Source organism: Bactrocera neohumeralis, chromosome 3 (genome assembly GCF_024586455.1).
Source record: "Bactrocera neohumeralis isolate Rockhampton chromosome 3, APGP_CSIRO_Bneo_wtdbg2-racon-allhic-juicebox.fasta_v2, whole genome shotgun sequence".
Taxonomy (NCBI): Eukaryota; Metazoa; Arthropoda; class Insecta; order Diptera; family Tephritidae; genus Bactrocera; species Bactrocera neohumeralis.
In genome coordinates, this window is record NC_065920.1 from 71718988 (window position 1) to 71741081 (window position 22094).

The 22094-nt window shown below is 33.4% G+C and overlaps 1 protein-coding gene across 1 annotated transcript in view; it reads right to left on the reverse strand.

Annotated features, from left to right (window-relative positions):
- Window positions 1–22094, reverse strand: part of LOC126753021 (trissin receptor) — a 226987-nt gene that overhangs the window by 112593 nt on the left and 92300 nt on the right. The window contains exon 3 of the mRNA XM_050464113.1: window positions 16995–17046. The gene's annotated coding sequence lies outside the window, so the exon portion shown is untranslated. The remainder of the gene's footprint in view (window positions 1–16994; window positions 17047–22094) is intronic.

Consider the following 22094-nt stretch of genomic DNA (forward strand, 5'->3'; position numbering starts at 1 on the left):
TAACTCGGGAGAGACATATACTATTTATAGCGTAAGTTGATACCATAAAATGAGCTAAACTAAACAAACTAAAAAAAGAAGTAAAATAAAAGTTATTTCATTATTGAATAATATTTTTAAAAAGTACTAAGAAGCATTTATCGATACCGTGTAAGTTTTAAAATTGAAAAATTTTGAAATTTAAATTTTACAGAAGCAAAATATTCTTTCTTTCAACTTTTTTTAAGAACAACTTCAAAACGGAGTTGTGACTAACTTTGTTAGAGTCAGGTGTGAAACTTGGCTAAAAATGCCTAATTGTAGGCAACGTTATATCGTTTATCACATGTAAAAACTATTCTTATAATACAAGTCATTAATTTATCACTTGAATAGGTTTGAGACTTGGCTGAAATAGCCAATTATTAATAGAAATTATACATAGAACTAAAGCACAGATCCCTCTAATTGGGGCCAAAATTCATAAACTTTTATTATTAGTAGATAATTCCATCAATGATTAGTAGGTGTGTGACTTGTATGCCTAATGGTAGGCAACATTTTATAGATAATAAAAATATGAAATGATTTTATGCCAAATAAAATGTTTAAAGAATGATTTCAAAGTGAAATTTTGACATACTTTTTTAAAGTGAGATGTGAAATTTGGCTAACAAAATGCCTAATTGTAGTTTATACTAATTATCACATATAAACAACTAAATATTGGTTTAATACACATCATTAACTTATCACTTGGTTCGTGACGTGAATATAATGTTAAAATAGTATAGCTTCAAGCCAAAATACTTCGTTGATCAATTATCAACAGAAAATATACTTAGAACTAAAGCACATAACCTACTAATTAAGGCTAAACTTGATTTCATTACCTTTTATTATTTGTAGATAATTGCACTAGAGCTTACTAGGTTTGTGACTCGGGTAAATAGTAATAGTAGTAGGCAACATTTTATAGGTAGTAAAAATATATATTGATTGATTATAAAAATAAAATGTTTAAAGAGTGATTTCAAAGCGTAGTTTTTAAAAATATTTTATAGTCAGGTGTGAAACTTGACTAAAAATGGGTAAGTACAAGTAATGTAATACCGTTTATCACATACAAAAAATACTGTAAAAAAATCTATTGCTTTCATTTTAATGTGAAAAATATACTATTATGTATTAACATCATTAATTTATCACTTGATTAGGTTTGTGACTTGGCTAAAATAATACAAACTTAAACCACAATACTTCTCAATTATTAACAAAAAAGATTTGTAGAACTATAGTATATATCCCACTAACTGAGGCTTTAAAACATACACTGATAACTTTTTATACTTTGCTAAGGAGAGTATTATAGTATATATTGTTCACATAACGGTTGTTTGTAAGTCCGAAAACTAAATCCAGATGTCTGTCTGTCCGTCCGTCCGTCTGTCCGTCCGTCCGTCCGTGCAAGCTGTAACTTGAGTAAAAATTGAGATATCTTGATGAAACTTGGTACACGTATTTCCTTGGCTCCATAAGAAGGTTAAGTTCGAAGATGGGCAAAATCGGCCAACTGCCACGCCCACAAAATGGCGGAAACCGAAAACCTATAAAGTGTCATAACTAAGCCATAAATAAAGATATTAAAGTGAAATTTGGCACAAAGGATCGCATTAGGGAGGGGCATATTTGGACGTAACTTTTTTGGAAAAGTGGGCGTGGCCCCGCCCTCTACTAAGTTTTTTGTACATATCTCAGAAACTACTATAGCTATGTCAACCAAACTCTACAGAGTCGTTTTCTTTAGGCATTTCCATATACAGTTCAAAAACGGAAGAAATCGGATAATAACCACGCCCACCTCCCATACAAAGGTTATGTTGAAAATCACAAAAAGTGCGTTAACGGACTAACAAAACACGTCAGAAACACTAAATTTTCCAAAGGAAATGGCAGAAGGGAGCTGCACCCAGGCTTTTTTAAAAATTGAAAATGGGCGTGGCGGCGCCCATTTATGGACCAAAAACCATATCTCAGGAACTACTAGACCGATTTCAATGAAATTCGGTATATAATATTTTGTTAACACCCTGATGACATGAACGAAATATGGGTGAAATCGGTTAACAACCACGCCTTCTTCCAATATAACGCTATTTTGAATTCCATCTGATGCCTTCTCTGTATAATATATACATTAGGAACCAATGATGATAGCGGAATAAAACTTTACAAAAATACGGTATTTGAAAAATATGTAAATGACGTATAATGAAATCTCGATTATCACTTTATCATAGAGTATAAAATGTTCGGTGACACCCGAACTTAGCCCTTCCTTACTTGTTACTATTTGTAGATAATTTAATTAGAACAAAGTAGGTATGTGCCTTGGCTACAGTATGCCTAATAGTAGTCAACATTTTATTGGTATAATTTTTGAAAATATCTAAAGTAAAATGTTGTTCCCATTTCTGGCGATAATTTAAAATTAAAAATTTAAATAAAGACCTGTTTATAACCTGAAAAAGGTGTATTCAGTTTTATAGAAAACTTGCAATATAATGAATTAAGTTCCAATTTTTTAAGACAAAGTTTAAATATTTGAGTCATATGGGGGATGTGTTACATAGTTGTCCGAACTTTTCGATTCTGAAAAATGATGAATAGAATATCACAATACATATTGGTATCAAATTTCGTTGGAATATTTCAAAAACTGACGAAGAGATTTTTATGATCCCTAAAAATTTCGCCTAAAACGACTTGAAACCAGTTTTAGCCTTACTCTCGCTTAGGTAAAGCTGTCTAGAATGATCTGTTGAGGTTTTCCCGCATACGCGATTTTTTTAAATTATTTGGCTCCCTGTAAATCGATCCGCTCTAATGTCCTTGTGTTGATTCATAAACGATAAGATTCAAGTGCTTGTTTGGAAACTTTTTGATTTGTTGGGATATCTTTACCAAATTTAGAATCAATATTATCTAAAGCAATGCTGTAAACTCCGAAGAAATTGTTCAGATCGTATTGTTACAGCCTATAGCTGTCATACAATGTTATCTTTCGAACTTAAGTCCGTATAAAAAAACATTTTTCTAATTTACAAAATAACTTCAGGAACGTGACATAGTTCATTACCCAAAATTTCGCAACAGTTTCCGAAGAAATCGTTCTGATCTGACAACTATAGTATATAGCTGCCATACAACAAACCCATCCAAATCAAGCTCTTGTATGGAAAACTTTTTTATTTGTCAAGATATCTGCACGAAATTTGGTATATGTTTTGACCTTTAGCAGTGCTATAATTTCCGAAGAAACTGTTGAGATCGGAACACTATTGCATATAGTTGCCCTACAAACTGATCGAACAAAATCAGGCCCTTGTATGTAAAACTTTTTTATTTGACAAAATATCTTCATGAAATTTTGCACGAATTAACGTCTTCGGCAACGGTACAATCTCTGAATATATTATTCAGATCAGATCGCTATAGCATATAGCTGCCATATAAACGGATCAATCAAAATGAAGATGAAGATATTTTTATACACTTTATGGTATAAAAAATGCAAATGTGAAGGGTTTTATAGCTTAAGTGCAGCCGAGGCTAACCTTTTTTCATATTTTTAACATATTTTTAAGTTTGCTGAAAACCCATAACCATCGCACTTCCAAGCAAATAGTACCTTAACTAAACTAACTTAGCTTAAACTATTCCCAAATAAATACACAACTTCACTTTTATCGTTCAACAAAAACATATGTTGATTTATTAAGATGAACCTTAGCAACTAACCAAACCCGCAAAAACTGTGATATCCCAACTTAAAGTGCAAAAAATCGGTCATTAGCAACAATCGAAAACTTTTCGGGGCAACAAACAAAGCATAAGTATTTACTTTAATGTTTTGCCAACATTAGCGCACGCATTTACTTAGGCTTTTTCGGCCCTTATTGCCTACATTGCGGCGCATTAGTTGTTGTGGAACACAACAACACACACGAACAAATTGAAAAGTTGTGCTTGATAATAAACCAATTTCGTGCGTTAAGTATACGCCCGGCTGGACAACAATTGCGAACCTATGCAAATTTGCGTCCAATTACGTATCGGCTGCGCCGCTCGTAGGCGCGTAGGTGAATGAACGGCACATTGTGTTTCTACGGCGCTGTTTACGGACTCAAAGCAATTTGTGTAATTTTAGCAATATTTTTTTCAGTTGTTTTTGTTGGCTTGTACGCATACGTCAAAATAACAAACCGCTGATTAGAAATCAAATCACGTGCGCGCGGTTAGGACCCGTGAATGGCTTTCATCTTAACTTCAGACATTGTCTGCTATTTTTTCTTAATTTTTATTGCGTTAGTTTTGTTGTGGCAGTATTGTTAACAAATAAAAGTACTTTATTCGCGCTGAAGTCTCTTGACATTGTAATCCAATTAGTAAGGTGTCCATGGGCAGGAGGAAAGTGCTGAAATAACTAATTGATAGTAATTATGAAAGTGAAAGTTGTTGAGTAGTGTTTGAAGTAAGTGAGAATTGTGTGGCAACAATTACCCGCTCCAGTGCAATCGAAAGCGTCCAACTGTACTTAACTATAAAAGTTAGTCAAAAGTTTTGGAATTTAGCAAATATTATATAAACTAAAATATATTGGGTAGTCGAAAAAGTCTTTTCGTATTTTGTCAATAGATCTCGTTACAGTCGTATATCTCCAGTGCTCCCAATCTCATCGTGTTATACCATATAGTGTTGAAAAGGTGAGATTGGTACATATTTTTTTATTTATTTATTATTACAAATATAAATAAAATAAGTTGAAGTTGATTAGAAATACGAAAAGACTTTTTCGACTACCCAATAAGCGTAAATTGTCGGCTGTAGAGCTGACAGTAGTCGCTACTGTGGTTTGTTTTGTTGTAAAATAAAAATCATAGAATAAAATTGTTATGGAAAAGTCGGTTTTTCATCCCTGAAGGCAAATATTGTGAGATCGACTTTTGTTGGCTTTGGCTTGGATTTTTTTTTTTGTAAAGGACAACATCTCCACCTCTTCTTCTTTGTGACTTTGTTTGATGCAGATTTTCATTAAAAAAATATAAAAAAAGATGGAAAAAGCATATCAACCGCAAATACTATTTTTAGCTTCCATCAATATGCAAATGATGTTCCAGCTACGTCGGGCTAATTTAAATAAAAGGCATATTAACAAACGCTGTCTTGCTTTATCTCTTATTTAAGCATACTTATGTACTCCGCCCTCATGACAAATTTTTATTTATTTTTATACACGCATATGTTATGCTTAAGTACATTAGGGTGTGCTAGAAATATTTTTTTTTTGTAAATGCCGCTTGAACCTTAAATTTTTTGGCTTAAACGATTGTGCCTAAATCATTTATTTTTCCAAAGGATTTCACATAGAATTTTTAGATTTTTTGAAAAAAATATTTCTTCCAAAAATAAATAAAACTTTCAATTTTTTCATAAAAAAATTCCTTACAAAGTTATACTCAGTGCAAGTTAAACATTAAATGACTGTATCCGTGCGGTACTCCATGTCGTATGAGCAACATAGCATTTAACCCTTAAACACCTGGCGGTTCCTCCAGGCACCTTTCAAGTTTTATTTCATAAAATTAAAAATTTAAATTTGTAAACGTTTTTTCAACACTTACATCAAATTAAATTGTAATAACGATGAAGCCTCTAAATTTTTCAGCACTAATCAATTATTATTACTTTCACAAAAATCATTTGAAAATACAAAATTTTCCTTGAAATTATTTTTTCGATGCACTCTTACTCAAGTCAAAACGTAAATGACTGCAAAGCTCACACAGAAGTGGCGACTGAGCTAAAAGATGACGGATATATCAAAGCAATATGTGCCGTGATGTAATATTGAAAAATGCATGTTCCTACATGAAAATTTTACAAAAAAATAGTAGTTCCTGAAGGAACCACCACGCGTTTAAGGGTTAAAAGCCACTTGTGTAAAGGCTCAATATATTTCATTATAACCTTAGCCCTTAGTTGACCAAGCTCCCAAAAAGTTTAAAAGTTTTTAATTTATTTTCCAATATAATATCAGTCATATAAATATTTTATTAACAAAAATTAGAAAATTATAAATTTCAAGTATACCGCAGCGTACAAAAAGGATATGATACTTAGAAGTACTGATAGGTTTGTGGATCTTAAAAATTTTCATTTATTAATGCCATTATATTCGGCGGAACAATTGTTTTATTCATTGCAGCATAAAAATATTCCGCAATTTTGGATTTTCGAAGGCGGCTTTCAACAAATATTGGTCAATGTACTCCCAAGTTACCTAGTCGCACATCAGTTACAACTGACGCACCCTTACCACCACGTTTTTTGGTTGACTGTGTTGGTGTCTGACTCAAGCCACGTTTATTGGCACCAATATCCCATTGAGTCATTAGAAATTGAGCAACGAACCGTTCATAATCCAGCAGAGTGATTTTGTCATGTTCACGAACGTTATTTCCAAAAGCCCCCAAAAAAAATCTATGCCTCCAGTTTTTAGATCACCTGCATATCCCGTTGGTAATTCGCAGTTGATTTGCATTGTCTACCCCACCCATCAATGATTTGTAATCTTTAAAGACAGTTGGACATTGAAAATTTATTTTCTGGTCTTACCGGTTCCTTCTCTTGGCTGTAGTTTGCTCAGTGCCATGAAGATTATACGTCAATAATATTGGTTTATTATCTATCCATTTATAAACACTTACCCTATTCGTTGTTGATCGTAAATCAAACTCGCCTCTTTGCATTGGCCTTTCTGGCTTCATATTTGAAGAAAGTTCGTTTCAATTGCCTCTAAGTGTTCCACACGCAAACACTTTCTGAGTTTGGAGAAACTCTAGGGGTCTAACGAAGGTAAAATAATTTTCAAAATACATATTCTTGTTCTGGCGCCACACATTTTGTGTGTGGGACAACACCTTTTCTCTCCGAGACCAAATCCTTCGTACCTCTCTTACACAGTTTCAACTTTTCCTTGATATATTTGGAACATTTTAATATAGCCATATTGATACGACAAATACCACAATTTATAACCACTCTTAATTGGTTTCATGGCACAATATTGTTTGATTTCCCTTGAAAAGAATCGTAGATTCATTAACTGATAATTCCTTGGTTCCGCAATACACCTGCTGAAAGCATTTGTTTAGAGCGTCAGTCATAGGGCAAATTTTAAAAAGCGGATCTTTGTTGTTTTTCGGAATTTTTGAATTACCATTTACATGTAAAGATATTTGTATTGAGTCGAATCGCCAACTTGAAAATTGATGGTAACCCATAAAGAACTTGATGGTAACCCATAAGGAAAATCATGCCAAGAAATGCAGGGAACTCAGTTTTTTTAGATTAAGTGCTTTGTTGTTTTGCACCGCATACAAGTTTGAATTAAATATGGTTCCCCCAACAATAGCTTAACTGTACGACAAGAAAAATTGTGTGGGCGTGTCCATATCTTCAAAAGAGACTAATGGCCCCACTAATGAGTCAAACTGTGAAAGCTCGGCTGTTTTCTCAATTTTTTTTTTATTTCTGCAAAGGTTCCTCAAGAACTGTGTTTTCAGGATTTTCCGGCTCTGCTGTGTCTTCAGCCATGACTTCAGTTAGAACGTCACTCAAAAACTGATTTTTATTGCTTTCTAATATTATAACTTGGTCTTCTTCATCAGACTCTATATCCATATTTGATTATTTATTTTTTGGAACTTCTTCTAAAATTAAAACAATTTCATCTTTCTTCAAAGATTTGCCATAAAAATTATCCATTATGTACTAAAAATTGTTTAGAATTGCATGTATGAAAATCTGTATTGCATGGGCCTGCAGAGCCCCAAAAAAAATCAGCTTGTGAAATAATGCACACCTTAATCTATATACATATATATGTATGTATGCACATATATGCGCCAGACATGTGGAATACGAAATTAAAATTTATGAATTTTTTATATTTACCGCATTTAAGCCACAAAAAGGGACTAAACTCATTGCTGCACAACCGCAGGCTAAAAGAACAGACCAAATACAATTTTATGGAATACGTATGTCTCACATTAAATGTGATGTAAGAGCTTAGCTTGAAAATTTGTAAATAACTAAATGAGAAAAATATTGATGTAAGAGCTTTTGGTTTAGAGTATGGAGTATTTTTGATGTGGATATAAAAATAGAAAATATAGAAAAAGAAAATAAATATAAAAACATAAAAAAAGAAAAATAAAAAAGTATAAAAATATAAAAATAAACAAATAGAAAATAAAGAAGAATGGCTAAATAGCCACAGAATTTTTTCATGTATTATATATTTTAAAAATATTTGTATCGGATGAAGTTGATGAGGATCAAAGCAATAAAATTGCAAATATTTTGACTTCTGTTTGTACTCGTTTTGTAAATAAGTTTTAGACAAAAGTTTAGGAATATAACGGCGATTTAGGTTAACAATTGACAATCTCATTTATTGATCACCAAACAGCTACTTCGATTTAAGTGATGATAATGCTTATTGCATCAATCTGCCGGAACCACGTCGAAATTTGCGTATTAAAAATGACATGAACAACAAAAAATAGAGAACTGAATTGCTTTTTTTTTTAGAAAAAACAAAATAAACAACTCAATCAGCAACTTTTTCTGAATGAAAAGCAGCTAGAGATAGTTTTCGGTAAGTTTCTGTACCTTCACCTAAACAGCAACTTTTTCTGAATGCAAGGAAGCCTAGAGAGTGTTTTCGGTTATTTTCTGTGAGTTGTAGCTACCTGAAATGTGGCAACGTGGTAGAATAAGTTAAGATTTTTAGAAATCTATGTCAACGTTTTTAGTCTTATTAAACATTGTGCCAGTTAATTTTGTACCTTGTAGCTACCTGAAACTTCACCTAAGCAGCAACTTTTTCTGAATGCAAAGGTGTCTAACGATTATTTTCGGTTATTTTCTGTGCCTTGTAGCTACCTGAAATGTGGCAACGTGGTAGAGTAAATTAAGATTTTTAGAAATCTTTGTCCACGTTTTTCACTTGTTAAGCATTGTTCCATTATAGTTTTTCTTTTTTTCACTTTTCTATTCTGTTCCGGAAATGAATGTCAAAAATAATAAGGTTTTCTTTGACAGTAGTCAATTTTACGTAACTCTGTAGCACCAAAAATTGCACCCTTTGCATACGCTATCAAGCTAAAATCATAAAATTAATTTCCTCCCACACTTTTTAGGTTCAGTTCCAAAAATTAGTGTCACAAATAACATGTTTGTCAATTTTATGTAATTCTATACCTCTTAAAATTACACCCTTTATTTATGTTATCTAGCTAATATCATAAAATTGTTTTTCTTTACTCATTTTAATTGTTTTTTCTTAATAAACTTGCGTTTTTCCAAACAGCCAGGCCTTCCAAACACAGCCAAAAAACACACCCTTTAAATTAACAGTAAATCAAAACAAGTGTACTGTAGCCGTGCAACATTAAGCAGCAAACAAGATTTTTATTTTTATCACTGAAGACATTTTAAATGCTTTCGCCAGCTATATTCAAGTGCCACTTCTCATCACATATCCTATTATTGTATACACATATGACATTAGGATGTCACTCATATCCCACATATGCATATTTATTTACGGACTTTGATGTAAACAAGCACTTATTATTTACACACACCTACATATGCCTATGTGTATAGCTAATTGTGTTGCTACGCATTTGTTTTGAGCATCAAAGCATGATAACCATATGCTTTTCATTTGCCCAAATGCTTTTGCGCCTAAAAGAACACTAAATAATGCAGCATGAGTGAGCGCTGTCAGTTATGTTCAAACCTCACACGAAGAAATATTTTCTAGTATTTAGTATGCATGTACGTGCAGAGCAGGCATATTTAAACACCGTTAGGCAACAAATTGTTTCTGTTGTTCATTTTCTTTGCTTAATTTCTATTCACTTTTGTTTCATTATTATTTTTTGTTCTTTTAGAAAGTTTAAGTTCTTTACATGTGTAAGTGGGTGAATAGTAGATCAAAGCCATGGAAACTGAACACATATTACATATATTACAATATTTATGCATATGCGTACTAGAGAATTTCTTTTGCCTAAATTTATTCATATTTTATGAGAGAAATGCCAAAGCTCCACTTTTAGCACAATATTTTAAATTTCGTTTCCTAAGTGCATTGCCTTTAAGCAGTAGTGGGACGTTTAGTGAATAGAAATTCCTTTGGTTTAAGAATATGATCTTTAACTCTGGAGTCATGTGTAGAAAATCACGCAAGTGAAGAAAATTTTCTGAGCGTCATTCACTTGGGAGTGGCCAGAAACGATTATTTTACATATGGCTCAAGCAGCTCATGACTTCCGGTCCTAGACCAAGTATCCTCTGGGTAACCAAAAAACATTCGTTTGAAAGTGGGCTAAAGTGAGAAAGCCTCCAGGATTGTGCGCGGGACTTGGGACCCGTTAAAAAAACACTACCAATGAAACTAGGAACAGTCTCGAAAGAGAGCCCCCCTTTTTTCTAACGACCATGTCAAACACATTAAGCATTACAACTTACGTCCTGGAATGTCCGCTTAATTCGGAAGATGCCGCTGCCTAGCTGGTTGATGTCCTCATTAGAGTGAAGACTAATATCATCGCTGTCCAAGAAATGCGATAGATGGGACAAGGACTGAGGCAAGTAGATCTTTGTGGCATTTACTGCAGGGGTCATGTAAAGGAGCATTAGTTCGGTATGGAATTTGTGATGAAAGAAGCATCCCGTTGTTGAGTACTGGCAGTCACCCTGGTGGATGAACGCCTTGCCACAATCCGCATCAAAGCCAAGTTCTTCAACATATCACTGATTTTCGGCCACACTCCGACGAAAAAGATAACCAAAGATGCCTTCTATGAGCGCTTGGAGCGCACCTATGAGAGTTGATCCCACCAGAATATCAAAATCATTTTTGGCGACTTTAACGCCAGGGTGGGCAAGGAAGGTACCTTTGACACAACGGTCGGTAAATTCAGCCTCCACAATGAAATATTTTCAAATGGGTCGAGGCTGATCGACTTCCCCGCGGCCCGAAATATGGTTATCTGTGGGACTAGACTCCAGCATAAAAAATTCAACCAGCTAACTGGCTCTCTGGATTGAAAAATCATCAACCACATCGATCATGTTGTGATAGACGGAAGAAATGTCTCCAATGTTTTAGATGTGCGTACGCTCCGAGGTCCTAACATCGACTCGGACCACTATCTTATTGCAGCCAAGATTCGCACCCGTCTATGAGAAGCAAAAAATGCACGTCAATAAACACGAGGAAGCTTCGACGCCGAGAAGCTGCAATCCCAACAGAAAGCCGAACGACTATCTAATCGACTTGCGCTCCTGCTCTCTGAGAGCACTCGTCAACAACTCGGTATAAGGGAACTGTGGGACAGCATTTCAAACTCCTTACGTACAGCTGCAACCGAAATCATTGGTTTTCGGAAAATGCAAAAGCACAGCTGGTACGACAAGGAGTGCCTTGTCGCAGCGGAGGGAAAACAGACTGCTTAACTCGCAACGTAAATAATTTTGAAGTCTACCACCGAATTTCATCTATATTTGCATCAGTATCAACAACAATATAGCTTAAAAATCTAACGTACAATCTCTTTTGACAACAGGTGCTACTTTGACCAAACTCTATAAGTAACTCAGCATCCCCGTCCTGCTATATGACGCAGAGGCATGGACGATGACAACATCTGATGAGTCGGGGCTATGAGTTTTCGAAAGAAATATTCTGAAGATTTATGATCCTTTGGTATTGGCAACGGCGAAGCAGTAGTCGATAAGGCCTCTTAGAAAAAAGTTAACCAAAAACTTTGTTTGATATAACCCCTTAATACAAAAGACTTTAACTACAATATCCTTACAACTTGAAATTGCTTTAGAAATAAAGTAGAGTATTTTATTCAACACATTTCTAGTCACAATCAACTCGAGTACGAGTGAACTCACTGCAAATATAGCCAACATATAGAACACAAGTAATTTCATAGAGAAATGTATAGTAATTTTGCATACCTTCAGGCGCTAACGCTTTTACTATGAAGTATATTAACCACTTTCATTCCCCCGCAGTAACAAAAGCTGTCACGCACATACTTGTAACTCCATCGCCTCTATGAATTTTCACAAAGGCGTTAAAACGTAAATACGCCTAACGGTAGGCTAGCAAAGCCAACTTAATTTTTAAACACATTGCTTTTGCCCTCTACTATAGTGAAATAGGTTTTGCCAGTGCGTAGCAGTCAGGCGTCGAGCAAATGCTGCTAGCAGCTAAAATTCGTAGTGCAATTTTAGGCGCCCAAAAACTAAATCAGCTGCGCGTGTGTGACAACCGTAGCTGGCATTGGCTCAAATAACAGCATGCATATCTACTCATTAAAGCCGAAATGAGTTTCAGTGAAAATCAAAACGATGCAGTGCGCAAGGCATCGGGTGCAGAGGCTTAAATGAACACACAGGCACACACACACACACACACAAAATTGTAAAGAAACTAACACGTACTACCTACAGTGGAGTGAAATTTCCATAAAAAGCGAATTTTACAAGTTCGACATGACGTTTGCTGGCAATTTTGCAACCAACCGAAAGTTGTGTGCATACAAACGCACGCCTAAATGTAGGCAACAAACACGCCGACATTATTTCATTTCATTTACAATGCGCCGTAGCCTGAAATTATGCAAATGTGTTTACTCGTATTTCTCTGGCGACAATTTCTTTCGCATGCATTCGAGCGCACACGTTGGCTGAAGCTTGTGCTACACACCCTGTGTTCGTTTGTGTGTGTGCGCTGAGCCGAGCCGAGCGTGCGCAGCTGGCAAACGCAAGCGCTCGCAATCGCATTTCATGCAAATTAGCACTGCAATGCGATAGAAGATGCCAACAAAAACACAGAGAAACAAAAGTATATAACAAGCCAACAACAATGTTGCGCGCATCGCCAACAAACTGTCAGCAGCATCGGCGGCAACAACAATAGCAACGATTGTTACTCAAATAAGCCAAGCACAGCTAATTTCGCTACGCAGTTGACTGCGCTATTTGAATGCCAAAGCGGCCGCCTCCGCACGCGTCTTCCGCTGACTGCTCGTTTCCTCTTCGTTACTCGATTTCTTGCTCTTTTTTCATTGTTTTTTTTTTTTGTTGTGCAGCACAGCTTATTTTGCAAATCTGCATTTTTTTGTCTTCTATCTGCAGGCTTTTTGCCTCCACCACGCTTGAGTTGCTCTGCCGTTGCGCTCTTCTAACAACACACACACACACAACCGACGATTTTTCTTCCTTTGTCGTCATGAGCGTTTATCTATCGTTTCAAGCGGAAAATATTCACTGCCCACATTCACGTCCGTTGGGTCAACCGGCGGTGCGCAAATCTTTCGCGGCTAATAAGCGGCGCTCTTAATGGTGTTGGTGGCGCTGGCGGTGTAGTTTGTTGGTGTGCTGTTGGTAACGGCAGCTCTGGCGGCTGTTGACATTGATAAATGGCGTTGTCGAATGGGCGAACCTAGGCGATTTGCCGACGGATATTAGATGTAAGAGATATGCGCCCATTTCCAGTTGGCGAGCGATGGTATTCCAAGAAATTGCTGTAAATGCGCGTGGTTGTGGTAGTGTGCTGAGTCTAGGCTGTGAAACTGTATGCATCTAGTAGAAACTCAATAGCTTTAATTGTCTATTTCGTTGGGGTTTGGAAAATAAATATAGAAAAAAGAATAAATAAAGCCTATATGGCCGACTACACTTGCAAGAGAAGCGTCAGCAAGAATTGGGGCCTTCAACTTAGTAAAATTGTGGGGAGGTATACGGCTGTCATTAGACTTATACTATAGGGTGATAATAGGGGTGAAAGATAGCCTCTCAGTCTATACCTGCGGGTCCAACATGGACTGCGGAGCTGGCACAGGAGTATATTCCAATGATCGGGACATCTCAATAAACAATTTCAACAATTAGCAAATAACAGATGGAAAAATATAACAAAATGCAATCAACTTAACAGTTATGACAGAAATATATGACAGAAAAAGAACTAACGACTTATTAAATAGGTGCAGGAAAAGTATATACAGAGTAACTGGTACTAAACAGGGCATTGGCCATTTGGAGAACATGCGTCCAAAATGGGTATGCCCAACAACAACATCTGCCGAGGCTGCGAAATAAACAATTTTAAACTTTCTCCGTGAATGCCCAGCTCTATCGCAGATCCAACACAGAACACTTGCAATCCATCAAGCACAAAACCTTGAATGGTTGTCTACAAGAAGCATATCGGACATTAGTAGCTTCATCGAAACCACAAAGTGGTTTGAAAGAGAAGGTGAAACATGATATCAATAACAAAAAGGTCAACGATTAGTGCATCAAAATGGCACAGATATTGCTAATTGAGCCCGAAATACAACAGGGCAGCCTACCCAACTACCTAATGGCGCAACTATGTTTAGAAAAGGAATGCGAATTTTTATTGAATAAGTGCGGCAGGAAACAGAAAGAAACTATGTTTTCCGTCTACCAGGTTTTCATGAAACATATTATTACTTGCGAGGAGTCTCGTCTCTACCCAAAAATAGTCGATCAATCGTCCAAATATCGTGACAACGGTGAGCCGAAGCTAAAAACACCTCAAGGCAGGTTTACAATCAACGTAATGTTGACAGTTTTCTTCGGTTATCAAGGTGTGATGCGCTCCGAATTCCTTCCGACCCGCCAAACTGGCAAGAAGAAATAGTATTTGACTGTTATTCGTCGTTTGAGCGAAGCTATTCGTGAAAAATGGCGGCCGACAACTCTTGGTTTCTGCACCACGATAATGCACCGTAGCATACTGCATTGATTCTTCGTAAATATTTCGCCGAATTTTCAACCAATATCGCGCCGCAACCACCATTTAACCATTTAACTTCGTGTGGCTTCTGGCTATTTAGCAAACCCAAACGACTGCTCTGGAAAAACCATTTTGAGTCAATTGAAGATATTAAATTGAAGACTATTCCGGAAATTGACTTTGACAACAGTTTCGAGGACTGGATAAAACGTTGTCACAAATGTATTGGGGCCAAAGGGATTACATAGATTGTGAAGAATAAATTAAGAATTTTAAAATATGAACAAAGTCTTACTTTTTTTTGCCCATAACGATATATATATATATGTATAAATGTAAATCTATGTAACGACATAACATATGTGAAGTGTGTGAAAATATATGTTGGAAAATTTTTGGAAAAGTTTCTGTATCATCCCTCATATTGAAGGAATGTTGGAAGCAACTTGTGTTAGGCAGCGTGTGCCAAGTTGTGCTGACAGTGTGTGGGTTGTTATGTATGTCTGGCATACATGTTTGTATGTATACAAATTTTGGGGATTTTTGGTACTTTGTGTGTGTGGGCTGTGAAGCTTTGAGCTTAAGACTCATTTTCCTCAACAAGCATATTTCTTCATGTGTGAATTTGTTGTATACAACAACAATTTTGTTTTCAAAAATCCAAAAATGTAGGCATTTGTTAACAGCCAGCTGGGATTGTTATATCGTCTTGCTGCTGGAATATGCTTACCTGGTAAAGTGATTTTTTCAAAATTTTTATTTCGCCGAATTTTTCTTCAAATTTTTTTTTTAATATTTTCTTGTAAATTAAAAAGTTTGTGTGTTGTTTGTGTTTTTGATAAGTGTGCATTGTATGTATGAGTCAGGCTTCTCGAGTAAGTGGCACACGCCTTGTGTGAATTACTCACATGTGTTTCCGTACACATGTACTACAAAAATATTTACTGTTATTTACACCAAGCGTTTGATAGCCTTTTCGAATGAAGTACACTGCATTGTGATGTTGTTTTCATTTGTTTTGTTTTTGGTTTAGTAATTTAAACTACTTGCAATACTGGCGACTGCCTGAAAAAAACATTTTGTACGACTTTTTTGACAGTTTTGAATTTTTCAAAAATAGTAAAAATTGCAATTTGGGGATATGATATGAAGCGTGGACTCTCAAAAAATTTCAGTTGAATTGATTTAGTAGAACCTGAGTAATTGTTGGTATCGTTTTGAAAGAGACAGTTTCGATACCATAAATCTCCATATACCGATATCTCCATATACACATATGTATATATATATGTACATAAATATAGTCTTAATTTTTTTTTTTGTTTTTTAAGTTTTCAAAAATTGCTTTTTTAGGCTGTTACATTTGTTATGCTAATTAAAGATCCAGTCTTACGACAAAGAAAATATGTAACATAAAATATCCCAAAATTATCTTATGAAATTGGTTTTCCACTAACAACAATAAGCGATCAGTCGAATTAATTATACATTATTTCATCTACAAATGTACCGTTGTAACTGAGAAAGAGAGAGTTAGAGGCAGAGTTCGTCAAAGAGGACTTACTAAACTAGCTCAACGATAAGCAACGCTGTTCAGGTAATAAGAAATTTTTAACTTTTTTATAAAGTTTTTATTTTTTTCATAAAATTTTTAATTTTCAATTTATAAATTTTTTATAAAATTTTTAATTTTTTTAATTACATTTTTAATTTTTTTTATAAAACTTTTAGTTTTTTTAAATAAAATTTTTAATTTTTTTAATTACATTTTTATTTTTTTATTATAAAATTTTTAGTTTTTTTTTTTAAATTTTTAGCTTTTTTTAAATAAAATTTTTAATTTTTAATTTATAAAATTTTTATTTTTTTTGAATTAAAATTTTTAATAAATTTTCTATAAAATGCTTAATTTTTTTAATTAAATTTTTAATTTTTTTAAATAAATTTTTTAGTTTTTTTTATTGAAATATTAATTTTTTTATAAAATATTTATTTATTTTTTTTAATATTTAATCATATTGTGAAATATTTTGTGAAATACAATATGGTTAACAATATACATAGTTAATTGATAATAGCGACTTACTTGAATTTTGTGGTCTCAAAAAGTCTTTCCTTTATCGCAGAGAAATAAGTTTCTGAAAAGAGTCAAATAAAACATATGTTATAAACACAAGAAATATATCATAAACGTTAAGCTGGACCAAAAAAATATTATGCGGAGAAGTTGAAACAAATTTACAGCTGTTCAAAAATAAGTGAAAATAATGAAGAAATTCGTTTTATTTTGAAATTTTGTATCAGTTCGTGTTGTACAACAGTGGTTCACTCGCTTCCGTTCTGGAAATTTCGATTTACACTAATGAAAGTTTTACACTAATGGAATAATGTCTCTAGCGGAAAAATGACAAAAAGTGGTCGACCAAAATGGTACATATTTGTTTACTTATTTATTAGTATAAATATAAAAAAAAAAACGAAATTGAAGTTTAATTATAAATACGAAAAGACTTTTTCGACTAACCAATATATTGGTTATATCTGACAGTGGAAGCTGAAAATTTTATGCTACAAATATGTAATATGATGTATTTCGATTTTATTATGATACGTTGTTTTGCATTTTAAATTTCATCTGGTTGTTGTATTTTACAGCATCTAAATGTGAGTGATTATCGCGATCAAAAAAGAAGTCTGCACAAATGGTGCCTTTAAGGTATGTAATCTCATATCTTATAATTGTTGGAATCGGACTATAACTTTTCAAAGCTCCTGGTACTGAATATGTCGGCTCCAGTGTCTATGGCTGACTATTCACCAAAATAGCGGTCGATCTGCGAGGACTTCTATTGAAATTCAAAGAGAGTTTGTGCCAAAAATGAATAAAATCGGGCCAATACTATCCTCAGCATTCGTATACTAAACATAAAGTTTTACATTTCCATTTTTTTATAGCTCATACATATGTATATAGACCAATATGTGAGTTAACTTAATGAATTCCAAAAATCTTAATGAATGTCGAAATTGTATTTTCAAACATCCGGTTGACTGTCCTAGCGATTGATCTTTATGTGCAGCATCTCAGTGAAAGGTGGCATATATGTATTACTGGTAAGGCTATAATATCGTCCGTGCTACAAGTAGTACCAATATACCAGATTGTTCAATAAGTTTTATCGTTCGATAAGAGAGGATTTTGCTACTAGCTCCAATTTTTTTTTTTTTTTTTCATTTCAATCTGTCAATTATTCTTTGTTTAGAAGCCCTTTAGTGTCGCCGAGTCACAGTATTTTTTTACAATGAAAAAATTGAATATCGTGCACTAATAAAATTCTTATTTTTGGAAGGTGTGGCACCAAAAGAAATTCACGAACGAATGTTAAAATTAGAACAGTAGAAAGATGGGTTTCGGAATTTAAACGTGGTCGAACAAGCCTTGAAGACGATCCACGTGAAGGACGTCCAGAAAGCGCATCAACACCAGAAATCATAGCCAAATTACAGGATACGGATTTGGAAGATCGTCGATTGACTGAGAGATTGGAACATTTTAAAAATGATTAAGTGGATTTTTTGCATCGATTCATCACTAAAGATGAGACTTGGGACTATCATCATGATCCTGAATGAAAACAAGAGACTAAAGAGTGGTGTGAACCTGGTTTTCCGGCTTCGAAACGAGTTCGTGTCCGGAAATGCGAGAGGAATTTTGTTTGTGGATTACTTACAAACTGGTAAAACACTTAATACTGCATATTATTGCAACCTCTTGGACCAGTTGAAGAAAAGAATTCGTGAAAAAAGACCCGTTTTGCAGAAGAAAAAATCCTTTTTCATCAGGACAATGCACTGTGTCACAGGAGCATTTTGACAATGGCTAAAAACTATTAATTAGAGTTCGAATTGTTGGAGCATCCACCGTATTCACCAGATTTTGCCCTGAGCAACTTTTATTTGTTTCCAGAATAAAAAAATGTATGCGTGGCAAGCGTTTATCATCAAATGAAGAGGTTGGTTAAGGAACAGTTTTCTTCAATTAATTTCAAAGCGAGGTCATAACGGCTGCTGAAGCGTATTTTGCAGAACTTTCGGATTATCACTCCAGGGATGGGATCCACAAATTGAAGGATCGCTGAAACAAGTGTATTAATGTTGAGGGAGATTATACTAAATAATAAAGTGTATTTAGAATCATAAAATTGTGTTTTTCTTATCAAACGACAAAACTTTTTGAGCAACCTGGTACCTAATGTAAGAATTTCAAACTTCCGTTTGGCTTTATGTAATATATATCGCTCAATATGTGTGATTTCTTAGCAGAAATAAGTGTGAGTATAATATTGGATATATTATAGTTCAATACCGCTGCTGTGTTGATGAACTACCACAACCCCAGTGTACCATACTTTCACATAGTTTCTTAAAAAAATTTAATAATAAAAAGAAGAAATTTTTAAAAATTGAATAATAATTTATTATGAAAATATTCTTCGAATTTTCATAAAAAAATTAGAAACAAGAATTAATGTTCCTACTAACATCTAACCGCTTCTTTAATAGCAGAAAAATTTTCTCGCCAAAATCGCCGTTGAAGGCCGCGCTTAGTTCAAATAGTCAACTACTGTCTGCAAATTAAATCCATTAATGGCTTGAGCGCCAACTCAATTAACGATTTAATTGAAATTTTGAAAATTGTCAAGGCACGTGCGTGAAATGAAGCCACATAAAGCTGACGAATGTCACAAGTAAATGAAAGGAAAATGCGCCAAATATACGTAAACACAAATGGCAGCGAAAAATAAAATATAAATGTTTGCGAAACCCATTATTTATGTGTTGAAAAAACTTTAGATTCAATAATTTTCAGACAGCAATTGGAACGTAATGTTATTTAAAGGATTGTATTAACTTCTCAGCAAAAACGGCTCTTTTAGTTATTTATTTATTTTTTTTTAAGGGGCATTTTTTCAGTAAATAAATGAAAATAATGTAATTTTACATAATTTAAAAAATTTTAAAAACCTGCGACACGTTTTCAAAAATTTGGATTCCCTCGATTAAGTAGCCCGTTTAAAAGAGGACCTCGTAAATAAACTATATAGCTGTGTGCAACATTTTCTTGCCTCAAATTATCTCAAATCCAAAAATCAGAAACGTGGTTTATTACTAAATACTAAATACTAAATACTAAATACTAAATACTAAATACTAAATACTAAATACTAAATACTAAATACTAAATACTAAATACTAAATACTAAATACTAAATACTAAATACTAAATACTAAATACTAAATACTAAATACTAAATACTAAATACTAAATACTAAATACTAAATACTAAATACTAAATACTAAATAATAAATACTAAATACTAAATACTAAATACTAAATACTAAATACTAAATACTAAATACTAAATACTAAATACTAAATACTAAATACTAAATACTAAATACTAAATACTAAATACTAAATACTAAATACTAAATACTAAATACTAAACACTAAATACTAAATACTAAATACTAAATACTAAATACTAAATACTAAATACTAAATACTAAATACTAAATACTAAATACTAAATACTAAATACTAAATACTAAATACTAAATACTAAATACTAAATACTAAATACTAAATACTAAATACTAAATACTAAATACTAAATACTAAATACTAAATACTAAATACTAAATACTAAATACTAAATACTAAATACTAAATACTAAATACTAAATACTAAATACTAAATACTAAATACTAAATACTAAATACTAAATACTAAATACTAAATACTAAATACTAAATACTAAATACTAAATACTAAAAATCGAAGTTACTATCAAAAATCATATCCCTTCGATCATTACCTGACAAATTTTTCGAAGAGAGAAAATTTTCAAAAATTCGATTTTTTCAAAATTCATCCTTCAATTCAGATGAGAAATATGACAAGGGAAAGAAATTGGGCAGAAATTTTGTGTTAAGGAATTGTTGATATTGTGAAATGTGTTCGAAAATTCTATTATCGATTTTTCATAATGAAGAGAAGAAGCCTAATACTTCTTATTACTCTAATACTCGTATCTTCCATTCCAACAATGCGCACATATTTAAACATATCTACATACATATATATTATACTTTAACATACCTATTTACATACATACCTATTCAATATAGTTATAAAAAACTACCTTCACCTTCGTAGCACTTAATCACTCTGGTCTGAAATACCGACTTTGCCCTCTCACTCAATCAAAGTGACCACAAAATTAAGTTTCCCCACACACACACATTAGCAGAAGAGTACAAATACATATGAGTGCTCGCACGTGCTCAAACAAAAAACTGAGTTCTTGCATGTAATTCCAAATTCAAGCAGGATATTTACTAGTGGAATAATAATGCTCATTTAAACCAAATTTTACATTTGCTCTGGCTATGTGTGTGTCTGTTTGCTTGTGGTGCGGTGCACCATTTCAAGCTCACCACAAAAGTATGCTACATTTCGCATAAACCGCAAACCGCAATGAGTAATACTTTATTTGTGTATACAAATTTAAAATTACATATTCTACAGTTTGAGATTTTTCAAGCGATAGCTCAATAAGCATACATTTTTCAGCATAAGGGTGGTACTTAAGTTTACAAGGTTCACGTTAAATCCTTGCTTGCATTGGGAAAAAACGCTTTAGAAATAAAACATACCCTAAAAATATAATATAATACTAGTACAGTCAAAATATCAATATTTGGAATATTGGAAAAAAAAATATTATTTACAAAATAGTCTACCTACTATACTAGAAAATTAGAGCGAAAGAATTATTTTTTCAGCATATTTCGATAGTTGAAGCTTTATAAAACAAAAAAAAGAAAATAAACAAAACATTTCTAAAGTTTGAAATCAAAAAGTTTTTGCGTTGTTGTTTAAATTTGAGATATTACTGATTTGAGATAGATAGCTTAAGCCTTCCAGTACTCTTTGTGACCTCCCTCAAATCTTTACCAATGAAAATTTCTTTAAGTTGAGAGTGATATTTTGAGATGTGATTAGAAAAAAAGTTTATTTTGTTAATTAGGACCACCCTAATTTACTTAAATTTCTTATTTATGAGCATATAATTTTTTTAATTGTTGCTTAAAATGTTTGTAGTTTATATTTTATCGTG